The sequence below is a fragment of the Heloderma suspectum genome, chromosome 5, assembly GCF_057233095.1.
Source record: "Heloderma suspectum isolate Gila_16-S chromosome 5, 16-S_ref, whole genome shotgun sequence".
Lineage (NCBI taxonomy): Eukaryota > Metazoa > Chordata > Lepidosauria > Squamata > Helodermatidae > Heloderma > Heloderma suspectum.
Genome location: NC_139462.1, coordinates 179,971,519 through 179,989,215, shown reverse-complemented (window position 1 = coordinate 179,989,215; position 17,697 = coordinate 179,971,519). Strand labels below are relative to the sequence as shown.

Below are 17,697 nucleotides of genomic sequence, written 5' to 3'. Positions count from 1 at the left end.
TAGCACAAATTCCCAGTTGCTCCAGTGTAAACCAATTGTTTCCCCAAACTCTTTATAGGAAGAAGTCTCTCTTTTCCATTTTGTAGCAACTGCTTGATGTAAAGTGGTGTTGCAGTATTGGTATGAGAAATACAGAAATAAATAAGACTGTCTCTTTTGATGGATCACCTTCCATTGGTGAAACAGGATGCAAGCTTTAACAATCCACAGAACTCTTAGGCAAAGTGAAAAAACAGCCAACTCTATAAACAGGTTTATACAGATCCAATGCACAGATTTCTAGCAATATATAATATAGTTCAGAATTGGAAGAAACAACACACACATTACTGCATGCATGAATTGTCAAGTTCTTTAAAATTCTCCTTCAAAACACACAAACCTCAAACCTTCTGACTTTCCAGCAACCTAGTGAGGAATCAAGTACACAGAAGACCGAACAGCCTTCCCCAACCTGGTCCCCGCCAGAACTTTTGGACATAACCTCCCATCATCCCCCAATCACTGCCCATGTTGTCTGGAGTTGATGGGAATTGTAGTCTAAAACATCTGGATGGCAACAGGTTGGGGAGGGCAACACTAGAGTTTCAGAAGGACCAGTTCAGCTCCCCAAACCCGGTAGGATACAATTAATGGGAAAAGATGGAAAAAACAAGTGCAGCCTCCCCCAGATGTTTTGAACTACAACCAGCAGAGTTTGATGGCTCTGATGTCAGCGGAGCAGCAAATCCGCTCCGGGTTTCAGTCAGAACCAGACGGAACACTAAAGGAGCTATCCAAAACACCTTGGATAGCTCCTTTAGAGTTCTGACTGGCTCTGACTGAAACCCAGAGCAGATTCTCCACCCCACTCTCACCAGAGCCACCAGCCTCCACTAACTACAACTTCCAAGATTCCTGACCATTGGCTATGCTGGCTAGGGCTGATGGGAACTGAAGTTCAAAACATCTAGCGGGTACCAGGTTGGTGAAGGCTGCCTTACTGGATCAAACCAAGCGTCCATCTAGGCCAGTATTCTGCCTCCAACAGCAGGCAGCCAGAAACCTTAGGAAGTTCACATAAATAAGAACCATATTTTCGGTTTGCCCCTGACATTCAAAAGTACACTGCCACTAATCTTAGGGAACCCCCTAGGTTCTCTCACCTCCCCAGCCAGACCTTTATGAGTAGAATTATCTACATATGTAGCTGTAAAAGAAAACTACATTATAGGCAAAAGAGTTTATATAAGACAAATGGAACAAGACAAACACCAGGGGGAAAGCAGAGGGGCAAAATGGGCAGAAGGGGGGAAAGGGGGGCACATTTGGAACGTTAAAAGTTCCTTACTCCCCCCTCCCCAAATAAAATACATCTGAAAAGAAAATTATCATCAGAAGTAGGAAGCTTTCTGGAAGCGAAGCCTACCTGAGAGCTGGCACTGGCAGCAGTTACAAACATCAGCCGTCGGGCTAACTGTAAGCTCCTCCAAGCCGCTGTGCCCCTATCGCAGGCAGGGTGCGGAGCGGATGAGACCCAAGCGGCTTTTCATCACCTCCGAGCCACCTGCCAAAGCCAGCCAAAAGGCAAAGAAGCACTGACAGGCAGACACCCGCCAACAACGAGGCGGGCGGGAGCGACAAACAGAAAGATGCGCTCTTTAATCGGCTCTACCTGTGTGCTCTCGACTCCGTTCGCCAGCAAAGAAAGGGGCGGTGCTTCTGGGCTCGCCCCGTTTTGGTTTCAAGGGAGGCTCCAGCGAGGGCAAAGACTCGCCTGGCTTGATTGGCAGTCGTGTTGACCAAGCGCAAGCTCCAGCGTGAAGAGCGCAACACCGGGGGGAGGGAGCGTTCGCTCGCGTTTTCCCGGCCGGCCGGGTGTTTCCATGATGTCAGCGAGCGGTGCTTCTCGGACAGGTGGGAAGAGGTGATGTGAGGCAGGCGGGCGGGCGGGCAGCGTTGCGAGCAAGTCAAGGGATCTGTCACTCTGCCCAGGGCAAGAGTTTCGCTTGCAGCTGAGGTTCACTCCAAAGCGCCGCCGCCGCCGCGTCATTTCCAGTGACAAGAAGCAAAAGGTACTTAACGCAATGGGTAGGTTTAAACTTAAGCCCAAGGCAGAGCAAGAGAATTTAGACTCAGGAGGGGAACGGCTACTGCCTTCCACGAAGTCAGGATTTCAATGCCACAAATTAATCCCAAACCAGCTTTACTGCACCTCTTCCTGAGCGTAGCGATTTACAGTTTCCATAATTACTTCGGATTTGTCTCGCAAACGCAATGCTTAAGGTACGATCCTGCCTATGCTTTAAGGTACAAACATCGGGCAGGTTTAAGCAGCACCAAATTCTAGAATCGCGCTTCGACGGGGCGCTTCATCCCACCCACCCCCCGGTGCTCGTTTCGCAAACCAGGAACACTTTGCACCAGCCGTCTGTGGCCAGAGGCAGCGTTCAAAAGGAGGAAGAAGCGTTTAAAGGAAAGAACATTTGCAAAAAGCAAAACAAAACCACAAACCCAACCCCCCCAAACCCCATAAACCGTGAAAGGCTCATAACTCGACTGAAAATCTAGCAGGAGGCTGAAAGAAAATATCACCACCCAACTTCACTTCACTTCCACGACCCAAAGAACTCGCAACCAGTACATATAAAAGCCGCTCCAATTAACCAAAAATAGACCTCACTATTTTAAAACCATCCTAGTGAGGAATAAAACTCTACATATATTGGGGAGGGGAAGGAAAATGCAGGGAGGATTTCAAGTTGTATATTATTATTAATCATAATAAATATAATTATTATGAACCAGGAACTATCCCCAGACATGCTCAAAGTGCCCAAGCCTATTTCAAAGTTCTGGACACTTGCCTCTGAGTAGACTCCTTGCTTTCCCATTCTGTTGGATTCACTCAATGCAGCAACAAAGACTCCGCCGGGCCCTCCCAGATTCCGCCAAGACGGCGGATGTTACTGGCTGTTCTCAAAGGGGCGGAGTTTCGCCTTGCATTCTTCAAGTAATCGCATCAGCGCCTTGGCACCATTCACGGCTGTCTTTGGCTGATCTGAACTGTTAATCTCTCCCCCGCCCCCCCCGCCCCGGCAAGAAGTGACAGCTCTTCAGGGCGGCTCCCCCCCCCCCCCCCGCATGTAACATCCCGTTCTGGGGGGTGATTGGATTCCATATTCCACTGCCTCATACGAGGAATTCCATTGGTTTTGATTAAAATCCCCCCCCACAAACCACGCAAAATAGAAATCAATCAAAATCTTAGCAATTAAAACGAAGTTTGGGGTGTGTGTGTTTCCATTTGTTTTTGTTTTTCCAGGAAAAGGAACAAAGGAGAGGATGACATATTTTTCCTACTAAAGATTCCCCTGTCTTAAGTAAATATCTAAATGAATGCTCCTCAACCTTTAATGTGGATAATGTGGAAAATATTAATTGGCTGTTCGTGTGGGTTCAGGCAAAGATCTGGCTGCGTCCTGGTTCAGAATAAACCTATAGATCAGCCTTCTCCAACCTGGTGGCCTCTGGAAGTTTGGGACTTTGACTCCCATCAACCCCAGCCAACATGGCCAATGGACAGGAATCTTGGGAGTTGTAGTCCAAAACATCTGGAGGGCATCAGGTTTGGGAAGGTTGAGCTAAGGTGATTCCCTTTAAAATTCAAACATGCATATATTGTTCAATCCATTTCAGCATCTGACAACAAAAGCTCTACAAAAGCTCATGTTCTTAAAATACATTGTAGCCCACTTCTATGTATGCCTACTCCACAGGGCTGGCATGAAGGGTAGGCACCTGCCTAGGGCCTATACCCCAGCAGGGGCCCACTGGCAAGTTACCCTGAAGTTGCTCCTCTTCTCCACTGCAACTGCTTCTTCACCTGTCTCTGGCTCTGACCCAGACAATGGTGGTGGTGTGAAAGAGGAGCGGTAGATGTAGTTTGCTCACTGACTCTCTGCCTGGCAAGCAAGTGGTAGCAAGGATGAGAGAGAGAGAGACAGAGAGAGAGAGGATGTGGTGCAATAGCAGCTGGTGACAATGGTGCTTGAGAAGGCAGATTCACTGAGGGAGGGGGCTGATTGAGCGTGTCTAGCACAAGGGCTATTGGTTGCTTCACAGCAGAGCACCTGCTTTGCATGCAGAGGCCCAGCCAGGTATCATCTCCAGCATTTCTAGGTAGAACTGGGATAAAGCTGGGAAAGATTCCTGTCCCGGAGAGCTCCTACCCATCAGGGTAGTGGACATTATAACTAAGCTAGATGGAGCAATTGTCTGACTTGGTCTAAGGCAGTTTCTGAGTCCTTCCAAGTTCAGTGGGGCTTACTCCAGTGGAGGCTGGTGGCTCCGATGTCAGTGGGGTGGTGAACCCATTCCAGGTTTTAGTCAGAACTCTAAAGGAGCGATCCAAGGTGGCTGAAAGGCAGACTGGATTCACGGCCTCCACTTGTTTACTCCCAGGCACATGTGCATAAGATTGCCGCCTTACAGCATAGTTCTATACATGTCTACTCAGAAGTAAGATCCATTGAGTTCAGTGGGGTAACTCCCAGGTAACTGGAGGATTGCAGCCTAAGTCTTTAGGTTTCTATAAAGGCCAAGTCTTTTCTTTTAAATAAACAACATAGACTATGAACCTAAAGATATATAATGTTGTATGGTTTATGATCTATCACTGTCAGAAATACTGTTGCCTTCAGAATAAACTCTTCATCATTCTTATTTTCTAGCATCTGTCTGTACTATAATGATGGTTACCTTAGCCCAGGCTCTAAGTGGCTGCAAACTTCTCAATAAAACTTCCCGGAGGGCCCACCTGATTCATGCAGTAGCAACACTCACTCATCTCAGTCTGGATCCAGTTTTATCATTTATCTCCCACCATATTCCTTGTACCACAATCTGTTATTATTATTTTTTTAGTCCTATCAAATCAGAATTGGGTGCATATTTTGCTTGACAGATCAGTTTAAATCTGCAAACCATAATTGCAAAGAAAGTAATAGGTAACTTATGGGGCAGCCTTCTTCAACCTTGTGCCTGCCAGATGTTTTGGACTTCAGCTGAGCTTCAGCTAGCATGGCCAATGGTGAAGAATGCTGGGAGTTGTAGTCCAAAAATCTGGAGGGCACCAGGTTGGGGAAGGCAGTTGTGCACATAGAGCTGCTTTACACCAAGCTTTCTATCCTGCAACTTTACCAGGGCTTCTGCTTCCAGATTCTTTGAGAGTTTAAGATTGGCCCTTTTACATGCACTTCCCCTTTTATTTCCAGGGGATTTCCTTTATCTGCAAGTCCTGTATGTTTCATCATACAGCCACTAGATGGCATTGTGGTATAGAAGCCGTTGTAGCGCAACTCTCTAAGTACATGCAGAGATTCAAATCCCCATTTTAAAATAGCTCATTATCCCTATCACAGATAACGCCCCGGAAATGGTCATAAAACATGAGCGAGGCCCTGGAGGTAGATGACGTCATGTAAAGGAACCACAAACTTCCCTGACTAACCAATCCCGATCGCAGGATAAAAGCCTTGTGTAGAGAAGCCCCTAGTCTTCATTTCAGCCTTGTACTTCTTGTAATAATTTTGATTGATAGAGCCTGCTTTTGCTGTAACTCAGCTATAGCCATTAAGGAGAGAAGCTCTTTTCTATATACTCAATTTGATTTCATTTCTCTTTGATTTGCTGTAATTCTAAATGAAATGACATGGCCCAAATTAAGTCCTTGAATCAGGATCTCTTGCTTTTGCCCATTAAAAACTGCACACTTAAAGTGAAATTCCGATTTATCAAAAGATTGCCATCATGTTTCCAGTTAGACCAATCAACAGGGTGAGCATTTCATTTTCAGCATCATTTTCAGAGACTTAAAAAAAAAAAAGACTTGGATCCTACTGAGAGAAATGTACTGTTGTTTCTTTTTAATTATCTATGACCCACACCGGTCAAAATGGCAAAGTTTCTTCATGCCACTCAGGCCTCAGGCCTCAGAACAATTTCTCTGAAGTTGCCAAAGGCTCTGCTTTTGGTCTGTAAACCTCTTAGAGTTGCCTCTGACAGGTTGCTGTGTAAGCCACCTTGTGCAGTGCGAGAGCTGCTGACTACGGTAGGATCAAAGTGCTAGAAATGGGAACCGCTTGCGAAAGCGCAGAACTGTCAGACATTTAAGAAATAAACCTGTCTCTTTTGTGCAAACTATGGGATGACTTATCACACGTAAAAAGCCATCTACATGTTGCTTTATCCCCATTGTCATGCAGCAGGTGACAAGTCTTGTTCTTCCGTAATGTCTAGCAAGGCCTGCAACATAAACCCTCCTGATTGCATGGGGTTTCCCCATGGCAGAGGTGGCCTTACTATGGTGGTGCAAAATACCGCAGCCAGGTTGTTGACAGGGGCTACGTGTTCAGAATATATTACATTTATTTTGTTAGATTTGGATTGGTTGCCAGCTTGTTTCCATGCTCAATTTAACATGCTGAATGGTTGCAACCTGGATACCTTAGGGACTGCCGTGTTCCATATATTCCTTCTCTGCTCAACACCATAGTCCTCGTTCCACATTCCTTGGCCTTGTCAAGTAAGACGCAACTACTAGGGGCAAAAGCTTTTCTACAGTGGCTTCAACCTTGTGGAATGTTCTTCCCAGTGAGAGCTATCATGCCCTGACACTTTCTTTTGCTTGGCATTTGGTTAAAACGTAGCTGTTCAGAAAGGCTCTTGGCTCAATATTTTCCTAATTTATTATTTCAAGGTTGTTTCCAGATAGATTGTTTGTAATTTGATTTTATTATACAGTTGTGGTTTGTAAGCTGCTTTGAGTTTATATGGTGAAAAAGGCAGGGTAGAAGTCTTTTAAATAAACAAATAAATACATACATAAATATCCTTTGGCACAACTCCATAGTCCCTGTGCCCTCCTGGAGCTACACCTGTGTAACTGAAATAATGCATATTCTTTCTGTTTCTCCTCCTGCCTCCACTTCTCTCCTTTGTCATGTGTCAAATAATCAATTAATAAACCACCAATGGCACAAACAAGGCTCTGGCATCTAGTAGATCCCAAATGCTGGGAGGTGGGGGGAAGACTGAAGTGCCATTTGTTTCAGTGGGACCTAGTTTTATGTAACATTCTTAGGATTTGGTTGCAATGCATAGGATGAATAATATTTATTTATTTAAAGTATTTTTATCTTGCTCCTCAGCTGGAGTGGCTTACTCCAGATCAGTAAAAGAAGACAGTCCCTGCCCTCAGGCCTACAATCTAAAAAGTCACGACACACAAGGAAAAAGGAATGGGGAGGGAAGAGGAAAACTAAGCTTTCAGTAAGGCTAGTGGAATGGCCCCACTTCCCTGTCATGTCCCTAAGTACAGCCTGCTGGAATGGGTGCTAGTGGAATTTTACTTGGAATTTATACTCGCAAGCGTATTTCAAATGTTAGGGAGGCATGATCTACATGCAGAGAAAGTGAAGATCGCTTGTGTGGAGCATGACAATTGTCTTTTCTCCAAAGTCCTGATGACGAGTGGGATGGCTGACTAAGAACAGCGATGCGTGAGCAGTGAAGTGGGCTGGTTTAATTACTGCTAATTTCAAGGCATTTGCACAATGTCTTTTTATAGCCCTACTCAAGGACAAGGAGATCAGAATTTCACTGTAGCAACCAGACTCTGACCCAAACAATGAAAGAAAGCTAAAGTGACAGGTAAAGAATAGTAACTTATTATTACGACACATTAACCATGTAGAACTCTCAAAAAATCAAAGAGTAACACACACAGGTTAAACATTCTTACAAATAATTTGATCAGAACAATAATACACAACCTGATCCCATGGGAGGACATTGATTCTTGCTTGCCCGCTTGCACCAATGTTGCATGTTGATTGTGGAGACCAATGCAGAGGGAACACCTGACCAAATACAAACATTGATCCTCTAGATCACAAATCCAGTATGCATCAACTTCCTGGGAGCAACAAATCCCCGCAAAGAAACTAGTGTTTTGTTTTGCTTTTCAGTCTTTCTTTCAAGGAAATGGTAAGTGGGATGGTGTGAAAGGCTGGTTCTTCACTGGCTCCTTTTGATATACCTCATAATGTACACATTCATCTCATACTGAACTTAATTTCATTAGCCCAGGAGCAGATCACAGTTGCTCTCAATGATAGGAGCCCTTTTCACTCAGCAAACAGAGCCATGCTGCGTCGGAAGACTTTCAGCCAGTCTGTCCCTGCAGCATGGGAAGTTGTATCTGTTATTTTTCAGAACCTGGCTCATGCAGTGTTGAGGAACCAGGATTCTTGCCAGGTGGCTGGAAGCAATGAAATACTGGAAAACAGGCATTCTAGAGTAAAGCTGAACTCAATTGTCTTGCCTGTTTGTTTTTTTGTTTGTTTATTATATTTCTATACTTCATAAGAGCCAAAGCTCTCTGGGCAGTTCACAGAAATTAAAAACCATAAAATATAACATTATAGAACATAATATAAAATCTTTTAAACATTTAAAACAGAATAAAACCAAAGTAAAGGGGGGGAAACAAAGTAAAAGCCAGCAGCAGTATAAAGATCTAAAAACACAATAGCACATTTAAGGCACAATCCTATCTGTGTTTAGACAGAAAAAAAGTCATGCTGGCTGGGAAATGCTGAGAGTTGTAGGACTTTTTTTCTGTCTAAACACACACAGGATTGCACCCTTAAAAAACGGAAAGCCTAAAGACTACAAAGTAGTGCCAGGCAAGCCTCTCTGGGAAGGGCATTCCACAACTGGTTTTTTCTTTTTCTTTTTCAGATCCAGAGCAACTACATGAACCAGGCTAAATTAGTGGGATGAGAGAAACTATCACAATTATGCAGCTTGATGGCAAGAACGGAGCAAAGCATGTTGGAGGCTTCTGGGGAGGGTGGTCAAAATGCCGTTGGTCAAACAGGATGATTCATGAGAGACTGCCAGGCTCAGGAACTACTGCAGTGGTTCACAACATGGTGCCCTCCAGAGTCCAGATGTGTTAGATTCCAACTCCTATCATCCCCAACCAGCATAGCCTCTGGCTATGTTGGCTGGGGATTATGGGGATCGGAGTCAACCACATCTGAAGGGCAGCAGATTGGGGAACGTTGAACTACTGTTTTGACATTTCACTTAGGATTACAGTAGTGACAGCTGGAATCCGAAACCAATGAGGAGAACCACCTAATAAGAATCAATGCAAGAATGTAGCTGACCTTTTGACTGTAGCCTCCAGCCTCTAATTTGAGTGAGAAGTTCCAATTATTCCTTGTTAGGCATTACCAAATTACTTTAACTACAACAGTAAATTGAAAGAACACAAAGCAAATAATTTTCTGGAATAAAAGCTAAGGTATCTCAGCGATCAGTGCACAGTTCGCCTTTCATAAATGGGCATGTCATTTAATAGTCATGGCCTGATGGTATCGGTTTACTGAGAGCATACGTTACTGTATGAGAAGCCCAAATCAAAGTGTTGGTTATGGATGGATGTATCTCCTATGACAAGGCCTGAAGGTGGACCAGTGCCTGAACAGGAGTCTGCCAGAAAGCCCACGCGTGCAGCCTTGAGTTCCACAGAAAGAAGAAAGGCGTTTCAAATAAAAAAATAAATAAAAAAATAAAAAAATGGGTGAACATGAAGGCAAACTTAGATGTTACTTGCAAGTGTCTTTAACAAGTGGCCATTTCTTATAAGAAAAGCAGCTTCAGGAAAGGGCGGTTTGGAGAAATGCTGGTGTGGTGGAAGGGGTGCTTAACCCTTCTCTCTCCCTCCCACCACTTTTTTTTTTGCTGCAATCTCTCTCTCTCTCTCTCTCTCTCACACACACACACACACCCCACAACACACACAACAACTTTTGTCAGGTTTCCAGATGCATGTTTACATTCTCAATCAATGTATCCAGAATGTCACAGAGGAAAAATGTGCAAGAGAAAAATAACAGACAAGGGAAGGGTCAAGAACTTGCTCCCTCACACCATTTCTCCATTCCAAATTGCCCCCTCCCAAAGCTGCTTTTCCTTGCGAGATTTGGCTACTGGGGTCTTGTTGCTTTCATTCATGTTTTATATGTCATTTTAGACATCCTAGATTAATATGGCATTTAGGGAAGGGCTGTAGCTTGGTGGCAGAGCACCTGCTTGGCATGCAGAAGGTCCCAGGTTCAATCCCAGCATCAGCAGGTGTGGCTAGGAAAGAATCCTGGCTGAAACCCTGCAGAGCCGCTGCCAGTCAGTGTTGACAATACTGACCTAGATGGACCAATGGTTCAACTCAGTATAAGGCAGCTTCCTATGTACCCTGTGACCTAGAAGTAGGGATGCACGAAAGTCACTTACCTGGTCTCGCAGCTTGCTTCGCGGTGGGGAGGAGGTGCTTTGCTGCTCCCCCCGAAGTTCAGGCCGGGGGGGGAGGCTTCCCTCCTCGCCCAGCCGAAATTCAGGCCGGGGGGGAGGCTTCCCGCCTCGCCCGGCCGAAATTCAGGCCGGGGAGAAGCGCCCTGTCTCCCCGGCTGCGAACTTCAAAAGAAAAGAAAAAAAATGCCCCTGTGATAGGCTACGTAATGATTAACGTAGCCTATCACGGCTGACTTTGCAAATCTAGTCGTGATAGGCTACGTTAATCGTTACGTAGCCTATCACAGGGGCGTTGTTTTTTTTTTAGTTTTCTTGTAATGGCGGCGGCGGCAGCCGGTCAAAAGACCGGCTGCTGCCCCCGCCCCTGACGAAGACCTGCCGAACCGCCGCCGGGACCCGCCGCCGGGAGGGACATTCGTGAAAGGTAAGTCCCATCCCGGGGGGGGGCGCGGGGGGGGCGGAGAATTTCTCCCGGAACAGCCTTCGGAGGACCGAATGCGTTGGCACTCGGTCCCCCAAAGTTTCGGGGAGAAATTCTCCCCCATCCCTACCTAGAAGTTAATAAACTCTCCCTCGCCTCGTAATATGAGGTTTGGTATTAAGCCATATAATCCTTTGAAGACTTAAATAAATCTGGCCAGTTTTCTTAGTCAACGTCCTCTCTAATTACGATTAAAGGCCGGTTCATTGAATCCTGTATGAAATAATGAACTGCTGCCCTTGCAATCATAAACAAATATTCAGTAATGAGGGTAACTGCTGGGCCATACAAGGTCTTTTGCTCTCATTTAAGTTACTTTTATCCTGCGGTATTTACCCCCACCCCCAGTCTGGTACACTAGGCATGCCAAATTCCCTTTCTGATGTGGATTGTAATAAAATATAGACATCTCAAAGTTAGGCCAGTTTAACCAGTCATGTACTACCCACAGAGCTGACCTGAGCTAATTTCATATCTGAAAGCAACGGCTGGAACAAGTGCTTTCTGAATGCAGAAAAGTGGACAGGAGGGGGCTCTGAACATCTCTGTGTTTACAGAAGAATGTTGCTGACTAGAAGCTTGATCTTATTCATCTTCAGTATAATGGAGCCATGGGCCATTGAATCAACCTTCACTCTAACTCTACCCCTGTAAAATAAGTGGTAAAAACCCATTCAAAGTGTGTTAAGTGTTAGGTGGTGTAGAAGTTGTGAGATTGTAAGTAAGCTATCGGGAATGTGCTATAGCATAGTTCAGATGATCCTGAGAGGGGGTCTGAAAGCAAATGAGTAAAAATGGGCTCGGATTTGGGTGCACAGTGAGGCAAGCAGTCACTTGAGCCTAATATCTGATCCCCCTTCCCCGCCCCCCGGTAGGGACTAACATTCTGTTGCACTACACCAGACATATGTTAAGTGCGGTAAAACATCAGTCCACATACTAAGTCAAACCTATTGCGCTGGAACTCCACTAAACTTCCCTCCTCAAAATGTAATCAATAGAAATGTAAGAGATGAAATGAAATGAAAAACCACTTCTTCCAAGTGGCCTTTGGCATAGCCCCTTAATCCTTATTCCCAACTGTAGCCAAGCTTTACTTTAAGTATGTGGAACTGCTGGGGTGAGGAGTTGTGGACTCCCAAAAAAGAGGACATGCATCACCAGAGAGAGAGAGAGAGAGAGAGAGAGAGGATGCTGATTTGCATAACATTTGCATATGCTAATTTATAGCTATAGATGCATCAGAAATAAGTATAATGATTTAAATAGAAATGCAGTGCATCTCACCATAGTGTGGAAGACTGTGAGCCGGTGATCTGTGTGCCTCGCTCAGTTTGCTGTGCAGGTGCTGGTGGGCAACTTCAAGGCTCCTGCTGTTTTTCCTTCTGATGGTTCTTTATACCAGACTTAGGGTGCAATCCTATGTATGTTTAGACAGAGAAAAGGCCTACAACTTCCAGCATTCCCCAGCCAGCTGGTTGGGGAATGCTGGGAGTTGTAAGCCGTTGGCTAAGAAACTTTGTCTAAACATGCATAAGATTGTGCCCTTAGACTGGACAGTAGGGGTGTACAAAACCCACTTACTGTTCTGGTCCGGGCACCCGCGGGGGGGGGGGGAGGCGATCCGTCCCTCCCCCCAGAATCCTCCCTGGCCAGCTCCGCTCCACAGGCTGCGGCTGCAAATGGCGTCCGGCGTAGGGGTCACCATTTGCATCCCTGCTCTTTTCGGTGATAGGCTACATAAATATTTATGTAGCCTATTACGGCAAAGAACAGGGACACAAATGGCATAGCGGATGCCATTTGCGTCCCCGCTCTTTTCGTGATAGGCTGCGTAAATATTTACGTAGCCTATCACAGCAAAGAGCAGGGACGCAAATGGCATCCACTACGCCGGACGCCATTTGCGTCCGCAGTCCGGGGCAGCAGACAGAAGGACAGCAGTGGATGGACCCAGACCGGCAGGCAGCAGGTAGGGTCCGTCCGGGGAGGATTTCGGGGGGTTGTAGGGGGGGAATAGTCCATTCCGCCATGGACTCTGGATTTTTTAGAATTGCAGTTCTGTTTTGTAGTTCTCATTGCAATCAGTGGCAGATTTCTCCGCCATCCCTACTGGACAGCCCTTCAGATTAGGGATGCGGGAGAAATTTGAGAGGGACTAAAATGAGCTCGAATTTCTAAGAATCTGACCTGCGGAATCCTCTGTGGACCAACCCCCTCAGGTCGTGCTGAGTCTGTGGACTTTCGGATTTTTTTTTTTTTTAACTTTCCTGAAATTTGTGCAAATGTATTTGTAGGAAAATATGCACATTTCTGCTGAGACTGGTAAAATATACGTGAGAAAAAGGTGAATGGAATGGGGGACAAGGTAAGGGGTACTAAGGTAAAGTATGTAAATTGTTGAGAACCCTGTTATGGAATTATTTGTGTATTTTTCCGCATAACGAAAAAAAATTCAAATCTGTCCGTGAATGGACGCAGGAATGAATGACACCACACAAGCCACGAAACACACACAGGACGAATTTCACAAAATCCGGACATCCCTACTTCAGATAGAGGACACCTTCAAAAGAGAAGACTGTCCTCTGGCAGCCCTTCCAGTAGAGGACATATGGTCACCCAGCGGAGGCTGGTGGCTCGGATGTCAGTGGGGCAGTGCATCAGCTCTGGGTTTCAGTCAGAACCCTAAAGGAGCTATCCAAGGTGCACCTTGGATAGCTCCTTTAGGGTTCTGACTGAAACCCAGAGCTGATGCACTGCCCCACTGACATCCGAGCCACCAGCTTTTGCTGTGGCCACCCCAGTAACTGCATTTGCCCACTTTCCCCCTCTAGTCTCCTCTGTTGCCTGATTTTGGCCAAGCGCCACATTTTTTGTCAGACACAAAACGAGGTGCTCGGACTATTCTAACCTACTTACTTGACTATCCACCTTCTTCCCAATTTGGCAACAAGTCTGTCGTCCCTGCTTCCCTCCAGTCCACCAACCCTAACAGGAACTGGCCTCTGGGAGGTAACTTTCAGTTCATAACAGGGGAGCTGGCTGAACGTCACTGCCTGCTTTCCTAATGCATACAATGCACCTAAATCCAAGCCAACACAGATGGGCCAGGCAGATTCCTTTAGCAGAAGTGTTGCTGACAGACTGATACATCCTTACGCAAACAAAGGCTTTGGCCATGGCAGTTACTTGCCTCGAAGCAACTGCCGGTTGAAACTTTGCCATTATTTACTCTTCAATCCCAGAACAACAACTGAGGACATGTTCATTGGGCTGAGAGTATATTCACTCAATGGAAGTCTATTCACTGGTGACATCATTGCATGGCCTTGGTGGTTTGAAGCAGTGCTGTGCCAAACATTTCTCCCACATGTTTTTCAACCATTCTCATTCAATTTGATAGAAAAGAAATGGCTTTCAAAAAGAAATGCAAAGGAGGAAAAATTTCAGAGAAATTCTCATGGGTTGGGTTTGGGGTTCTTGTGCTCACCTTACTTGTGAGGTGGCTAAGGACTGTGTATGAGTGTCCTGTCTGTCATTGTATAGTAATCTCTGTGGCAGCCTGTAGCCTCCTCGGTTTCCCACGTTTCAGTTAAAGCCACCATGAGGAAGACGTCATGAAGCAATTCCTCCCATGGGGCTTTTTCAGTTCAGGAAGTGCAGGTGGCCTGGGAGGCTGCAGAGCAATGGAAAGATGTGTAATAGAGAGAGAGAAAACACGCAGCACCCTCGGCCACCTTGCACTGGTTAGGTAAGCTCAAAAACACCACCAACAGAAATTCAGGATTCTGCCTCAAAAAAGTAGAAGCCTCAACACAGTTGATGCTGTTGCCCCCTACAGAAGCAGTGCAATAAACCAAAAACCCTTAGGAAAATAAGAAGCCATGCTACAAGCCCTGCCAATAGTGAGCTCTATCTGTGACAAACTGTTTGAGAATTTCTCCTCCCCTGGGAGAAATTCGGTGAAATTGTGCCCCCAATTTCTCTGCCCACAAATAGGGTGGATAATTTTGAGAGGCCATTTGAGCACAGCTCTAGTTAAAAGCTCTTCCTACTGGTACCTAAGCTCTAGGAGAGGCGTTTTAATCTTTTAGAATGGGGAGAAAACTGCAGGAAAGCCAGGAAACAGCTGAGCAGTAAGTCATTGGGGGAAAGGGGTGGGGCCATCCGGGAAACCACAAGGGGCCAGATGGGGATTCCAGATGGGCCAGATGTGGCCACTGGGCCTGAGCTCCCGCACCCCTGATCTCAAAGCCTGATTTTCCTTCTATGACAATGTGTACCAGGAGTGGGGAACATGTGGTCCTCCAGATGTTGTTGGGACTGCAACTCCCATCATCCCTCACCATTGGCTATGCTGGCTGGTGCTGATGGGAATTGCAGTCCAATGCCACCTGGAGAGGCACACATTCCCCACCCCTGATCTAAACCATTAAACCTTCCATGTGGGCATAGCAATATTTTTGAGTGGGAAGGAAAGCAGTAATATTGCAAGTGATCCCTGCCAGAATCCAAGAGGATCAAGCCGATATTGTGAACACAGATGCAAAAACTTCCCACGCATTTCCGCCACTAACGCAGTATGCAAACAAGAAAAACAAAGAAGAGGCTAGAGAAAGATGGAAAGCTCTTACTCGCAGTCGCAGTTGGAGTGAAGTAACATTCATTAACCTAGGACCCAGTTGTCCATCACTTCTCAGCACTAAGTAGCTGGTTTGGTACCGCTGTCACTCTGATCAGCCCCCTTGTCCCACACTCCAGCACATAAGCCAGGCTAATTAAGAGCAAAAACAGAACCATTTGATGCAGATGAGTTGCTTCACACAAAAGATCTCATACTCATATGCTCTTCCTGAGCATGAGACATGTGGATCAACGTATTCTTTGTTAGTTGTCAAACAGCTGATTGCCTAACAGGGAGACTGCTTCTTTCTTCACTTCACTTCCCCTACCAGCTTTTTTTAAACAAAACCTTGATTGTGTAGCTGCTAAGAAACTTAAGATCAGCTCCTTAGCAATGAGTGAACTTTTTGAAAGACCAACTGAAATATTTTTAATAAATCCCACACAGAGAAGTTAATATCTCATCATTCCTGCAGTGTAAGCCAAGGGTGAGGAATTTGTGGCCCTCCATATGTTGCTGGACTCCAAATTCCATCAGCCCTGGTCAGCATGGACAATGGTCAAGGATGATGAGAGGTGCAATCCAAGAACTTCTGGAGGGCCAGATGGTTACCACCCCTCCATCCCAAACTGCTATATCTCTTCCCCCTGCTGGGAAAAACATAACTGTACCTGAAAGATGTGGTGCACCCAACTAAATCAAGGCACAATAATTTCACAGAGTTCAACCAGTACTCAAAGGAGAATTAAAGGATTTCCTTGTTTAGACTTTGAAAAGGAACTTGATTAAAGCCTGCTCACAGGAAACTCGATAACTTGGGCTTGGAATGTCATGAATTAGAAACTAGTAAGGAGATAGGGGACAAGAAGTAGAAATAAATTACCTGTTTTCAGCCTGAGAGGAAGTTAATAGCGGAGTCGTGTCCCAAGGCTTGGAGGTGGAACCAGTGTTCCAAGCCAATATTCAATCTATTATTAATAATTGGGAATAAATTGATAGAATACAAGGTGATAAAGGTGTATTTGTCTGTTAGGTGGATTACAATGATCTGTCAAAGTTAGAGAAGAAGATGAGAAATAAGAAAGTCACTGTGAGTTGCTGGAGAACACATAGGGTGGGCAAGTCTTGAAATAAAAAATTCTGGTCCTGGGACAGAGGCCTGCAGTTTTTAGCAGATACCTTGGGGTCAGAGCCCAGGACAAAACTAGTCTATTCACCTAATGTGTGCAGCTTTCAATTTAAAAAGCTGAGATAAAAATTGGCTTTATCCAACTGCTTTTCTGACAACTGGCTGGCCCCAAACCAAAAGATGTGGGGAGGAAAGCCGGGAAATTTCTCCAGCCAGTTGGCAAACCAAGTAATATAGTGGTTTCAGATAAACTTTGCTTTTGTAGAAAGTGTTTATGGTTAATTTCCTCCCACTGTGGGCTTTTCTACAGGAGATGTTTATCGCATGCTCATCATTCCCTATTCACAGTGTTTATGGGTTCTTTTGACAACTTTGTGACCCTCCAATTTTGCTTCTGTGTCTAACCAGCACTTTCAGCAAGGTTTTTTACAGCAGGGGAAATGAGGCATTTAATTGTGAACATGAAAGAAAGCGTGATTGCCTCTTCTGTATTTGTGATATTCTGTTACACCATGGTGCCACCTAAAGGTTATGTAACAGAAAACCAGGAAAAGATCAGCTCTTCATGTAGTGTTCAGATCTCAATTCTACGATGAAACCAAAAGTACATACAGCGGATTAACAGCCTCATATAAAAAAGCCCCGTGATGACTTGCAACAAAATCCACTATGTGCAAGAGAACATCTTTCACGATCTTCGGTGCTACACGAGAAGGTCAGGGGAGGGGGTCCAGTCAGGTATGTGATGCTGAGGGCACAGCAGTGCTGGATCCAGGTTTGGGAGTCCCTTGGGAAAGACACCCTCACTGCTGTTGCCACCAGCTGCTTGCTTCCCAGCTGGTGAGTAAGCGGATGAGTAACTGCTGCTCCTCATCCTGACTGGTGTCAGACATTCTTTTCCCATCCCCCCTCTATGCCAGAGGGTGGTTGAGCAAGCAGGTGGCAACAGGGAAGAGGAGGAGGAGCAAATCCAACAGACTCTCAGCAGTAGGCGCCATGGCAGGGTGCTGGTAAGAAAGGATTAGGTCCTCCCTTCTTCACATGTTCAGTTGTATCCACAGAGACATCTGAAAGGACCTTACACTTGGCTCAGGGGCA

At 45.6% G+C, this 17,697-nt stretch overlaps 1 protein-coding gene across 4 annotated transcripts in view; it reads right to left on the bottom strand.

The window, feature by feature from the left end:
* Window positions 1-15,569, bottom strand: part of OSBPL3 (oxysterol binding protein like 3) — a 160,574-nt gene extending 145,005 nt beyond the window's left edge. For 2 of the 4 annotated variants that reach the window (XM_084858547.1, XM_084858550.1), the window contains exon 1: window positions 1,409-1,692. The gene's annotated coding sequence lies outside the window, so the exon portion shown is untranslated. Of the gene's footprint in view, window positions 1-1,408; window positions 1,693-2,846; window positions 2,877-14,336; window positions 14,523-15,480 lie in introns of those variants that run through there. The other 2 variants (XM_084858548.1, XM_084858549.1) reach the window with 2 other exon arrangements.
* Window positions 15,570-17,697: the final 2,128 nt, after the last annotated feature.